This window comes from Portunus trituberculatus, chromosome 14, assembly GCF_017591435.1.
Source record: "Portunus trituberculatus isolate SZX2019 chromosome 14, ASM1759143v1, whole genome shotgun sequence".
In the NCBI taxonomy this organism is placed as follows: Eukaryota; Metazoa; Arthropoda; class Malacostraca; order Decapoda; family Portunidae; genus Portunus; species Portunus trituberculatus.
In genome coordinates, this window is record NC_059268.1 from 8,086,684 (window position 1) to 8,091,740 (window position 5,057).

Below are 5,057 nucleotides of genomic sequence, written 5' to 3' on the forward strand. Positions count from 1 at the left end.
CACACACACACACACACACACACACACACACACACACACACTCACTCACTCACTCACTCACTCACTCACACGCAAATACTACCACCATTACAGCATGCACATAATACAATAATATGATTAAGTTACAACCTTGACACAGAAAGGTGTGATAGCCGCGGAGAGACAAAACGAATTCTTCAAGGTTATTTTGTCTTACTTGAGATTTAGAATTTTTTGGCACATCAACCAAAAACGGAAATTCAATGGAAAACCATGAACGTCACTCATTAAGCTTCCTCCATAGCTCATGTGTGGCAAATCACGATGGAGTCCAAACTATAAGGTACGAGCTCCACCGAGTCCTCAAGCACCACGCATTCCTCACAGACTCCATACATTTACGAGTGTTCGAGGCTTTTTGAATACAACTAGAGATTGCTTGATGAATAAAGTGGAGAAATAAAACTTATACCAATGCCAACGTTAATTCAATTTTGGTAATCATGCATTTTCTTTTCCTGTTTACTTTGTTATCCTTAGGTAGTAAGTAATTAAATAATGACTTACAAGGAATCTAAATGACACATAAATGAAACCAAATGACAAACGAGTGGAGGAAGGGAAGTTTTCATATGCTGAACGTTGGGATCGGAAGGTGATGGCGGTTGAGGAAGAGGTGGTGGTTACACGCTCCCCACAAAATCTTCAGGTATGTGAGGAGGCATCCCCGACATCCTGCAGCAATATATGAGTTGCCGACAGCATAATAAATAGTTAAGACTCACCATACTTGGGAGATTCATTCGTATGATATAGTAAACCTAATGAGGAATCTTTAAGAGGGTCCTAGACGATCACCACACCAAGGTACTGTAGATCATGTCACTATTAGATTTTGATTTTTTTTTTTCCCATCAGGTATCTATTCAATGTTCATCATATATTTCGGTTTTGGATTGGTGTTAAATTTTCTTTTATTCTGAAACTATGGTGGCAATCATTTAACTCAACTTAAACAAGACCCAGTGACTATTTCTGTTTATTAATCTTATTCCACGGTCCGATCAGAATAGTTATAGCTGCAAGAAATACATCAGGAACACCACGAAAGTTTGACGCATTACATTCTTGCATCCTTAACAGGAATGAAAACGTATATACTACAAGTCAAAAGCATGAAAGGACAGAGTTAAATCCTAAGGCAACTCGTAATTCTCCTCTTGCCTTTATATTGAAGCTGTGTGATGTCTACTCTATGCTACTGGCAAACGTAGAGATGTACCACGATACTCCCATCCTCATTACAACTGCAGAAAAGACAAATCATTGCACCCAATATACATCTGGCTAACGTAGAGATAACCACAATACTCCCATCCTCATAAAATTACAGCTGCATAAAATAAGACACATTGTGGAAGCAAATAACTCTTTCTTTTTATTAGATCACTAGTCATCCTGAATTTATCACTGGAGAGCAGCATGAGTATTAAGTGTCCCAAAAAACCTAGCATCAGTTCAAGTTCTCAAATTTTCAATAAAGACGCAAAAAAAGATGGGAGTTCCTCTTATTTTACCGACACAAGTGGGGTGAAAAGTTTACAGATCCATATTTCAACGAGGAATTTCCAAATATATGGTTATTATCGTCATTACATATTCCTGACTTGCTAATAACGGTCAAAGATAACATAGAAAGAATAAGAAATATGCACCGAAAATGGTACCACATGAAGATTGAAATAAACGGGACGAGCTGCCTGAGAAGCGAATAGTAACACTGGCAAGAGATGCATAGGAGGCAAAGAGCAAAACATTTCAATATATATTTTTTTTCATGTAAGAGGTAAAATCTGGCCAAAGATAAAAATTATTAAACAAAAAAATGCCCATTTAGATGCCAGTCTCCGAGCAGGTCCGAGAGTGTCACCCAGAAGAATAGGATAAATGTCTTGAAACCTCCTCCTTAACTGAATGCAGGTCATAGGAAGATAGAAATGCAAAAACAGATAAGTAGTTCCAGAGTTTACTGCACCACGAGAGGCAGACTTCATAATGCATATACAACACTGTATACGTATATGACTTTAAAACTGATAACAGACAGAAAATCGAGGCAACATAGTAGTAATCCAGAGATGAAAAACAGACAAGACTGACATAAAAGGAAATGGTGGTGTAATAAAAATACTTTTGTAAACCGTCTAGAGAGAGAGAGAGAGAGAGAGAGAGAGAGAGAGAGAGAGAGAGAGAGAGAGAGAGAGAGAGAGAGAGAGAGATCAGGATGTGGCATAAGTCAGTACATACATACATACATGCATTGCAAACTGTTTGACGTCAATACACACACACGCGTCGCTGTATGCGGTCAATAGCCGAATGAATAAATAGCTTATCTTGCCACACGCTACATCCAAAATTATGACCAGTGATGATACAAACAACAACAACGAAACACAAAAAAAAGGACCAAAGCCGTGGCATATACGTACAGCTCCAATGTGACCCAATGAACTTTGATTAACGTGTTTATTTTCACTGTGACTGTGTGTGTGTGTGTGTGTGTGTGTGTGTGTGTGTGTGTGTGTGTGTGTGTGTGTGTGTGTGTGTGTGTGTAGGAGTGGAGTCAAACTGTTCGATGGTAAACTTGACGTAACGTAATTGACAAAGTTTGAGAGGGAGATAAAGATGTGGTTATCACGGCGCACACGCACACACACGCACACACACACACACACACACACACACACACACACACACACACACACACAGAAAGCAGCAAATCTCCCGCAAATTTTCAGCAACCATACAAAAATATACGAGTTATACAAGTTTCCCAGGATGATTGAGTGTTTTTCCCAGCCTCGTAGTTAGTAACCTTGTATTATCACTATTAACATTTGTACTACTAAGACATTACACTCACCATCCAAAGTCATGCAGATCTTGTCCATTGACGACACCACATCATTACCGCAGCAATTACACCACTATCACAACACCACCACTTCTGGAATGACAAATATTCGGGATTAAGAAGAGAAATGTATATACTTTTCATTTTATCAGATATTCAATAGTGGAAAAAAAAAAAATCCAAGTATTCAGAAAAACATGCAGGTGTGTGTTATATCATTATTCTTTTTTCTTCTTACGGTCAATAATAGTGTTTTTGTTGATCACATTTGAACATCTTAATTTTCATTCAATTCTACAGGTGATAAGAGAATGACTGTGTGTGTGTGTGTGTGTGTGTGTGTGTGTGTGTGTGTGTGTGTGTGTGTGTGTGTGTGTGTGTGTGTGTGCGCGCCCGCGTTTGCTCTCTCATTTTTATTAGCGTTCCTTCTTCAACAACAACAATGCAAACACCAACACAAATAGCACATTCACCATCACCACCACCACCAACATCAAGAACTACTACGACTACTACTATTGCTACTACTACTACTATTACTACGACTAACACACACACACACACACACGTCATTCCCATATCAAAGGAGAAATTTTCAAAACTGCTATGAAGTACGTACAATTACCAAATGGTGTGTGTGTGTGTGTGTGTGTGTGTGTGTGTGTGTGTGTGTGTGTGTAGCCAACGTGCAATCAAACAGACATGGGCGATAAGCCAGACAAACAGACAAACTGACAAACAAATAGTAAAAGACAATTGAGCTGACGAACCATTTATATTATAATGAACAAAAATCCTTCATCCAGCCTTGGGATTGACTTCAAAATTATATTATTATTACAGCATTAAAATTTAATTAGGATTTTGTAATCATTGCAGATACAGGCTCCTTTTTTTTTATGATTATAATTAACGGTCTTGGCAACCTCCCTGTCCCTCCCTGCCTCCCCCCATGGCTATGATTGATGTTATGAGGCTTGAAATATATTTATTACGATAGCTGATGATAACAGTTTTTATTATTACTATTATTTTTTCTCGTTGTTATTATGATTCACTAAATTTGCCGTCAAAGTATATTGGTTTACGGTGATGGTGCTCACCTATGTATGTGCCCTCCGGCTTCCTTCTGGCGTCCATCCATACAGCGTCTCACCGCCATCACTTTCAGTCGTGGTGAAACCAGAATTGTTTTAATTTATGTATATGATTCTGAGATAAAATACAATGCTCTCTCTCTCTCTCTCTCTCTCTCTCTCTCTCTCTCTCTCTCACACATCAACACCCTTACTACTACTACCCCACACGCGCGCACACACAGCCAGGATCGTGGTACATATGACAAACAACGCTGTCATTTGTTCGCCAGTCAACATGATAACTCGCACGTACACGCTCATCACATACAATTTCATCGCTGCAAAACGATAACTATAATCTGACATTAAATAAATTTGGAACCTCAGTTCGAATTAATCGAAATACATCACGATACAGGCTATGGATATGATTCACGTAATGTTAAGTCACTACGATTATGCGATGGAAAAAAATCAATTTTGGATTTCACAGTATACTACATAACGGCCCGCCTAACACACTGGACACGTAGAAAATTATGCCAAATAATAAGCGTCCCATATTCAGGACTACAAGTCGTCCTTCGAGCTGCTGTGGCCTTATGGCAACTATATGATACACGAGTGGAGCTTGTGGCTACGTCAACATTCACCTATATCACAATTCCTTTAACACCATCCTATTAACATCAGTGTACAAAACAAAGATCCTTACCCTTTGCGAATAGGTACTGCATACACACCCAAGTCTATACACAAAGGAATACAGAGGAACCCCATCTTCCTTGCTGCTCACCATCACAAATCAAGGCAGGGGAGGAAGCGCACGAGCGAAGCTTCGACTTGCCACGCCTGAACACAAGTGACGCAGCGAGATGTTTATATGCATGGTCACTGTTCCAGTCCTTGAATGATCATTTTTCCCTCTAGAATCATAACAGAACGTGACTTAACTCTCGTTATTTGTAGAAAAATAGTGGCATCTAAATTTCATTCAATAACATTGAGAGAACAAGTTATTTCAATTGATGTTTGTGATGTAGGAAGTTAAGATAAATCGTAAACTGTCGAGATGAAAGTTC

The 5,057-nt window shown here is 38.9% G+C and overlaps 1 long non-coding RNA gene across 5 annotated transcripts in view; it reads right to left on the reverse strand.

Annotated features, from left to right (window-relative positions):
- Positions 1–4,832, reverse strand: part of LOC123503548 — a 36,710-nt gene extending 31,878 nt beyond the window's left edge. For 4 of the 5 annotated variants that reach the window (XR_006674519.1, XR_006674516.1, XR_006674518.1 and 1 more), the window contains exons 1-2: positions 4,691–4,832; positions 2,906–2,989 (exon numbers count right to left, since the gene is read on the reverse strand). This is a non-coding gene — a long non-coding RNA (uncharacterized LOC123503548). Of the gene's footprint in view, positions 1–2,905; positions 2,990–3,999; positions 4,061–4,690 lie in introns of all 5 variants that reach the window. The other variant, XR_006674517.1, reaches the window with a different exon arrangement.
- Positions 4,833–5,057: the final 225 nt, after the last annotated feature.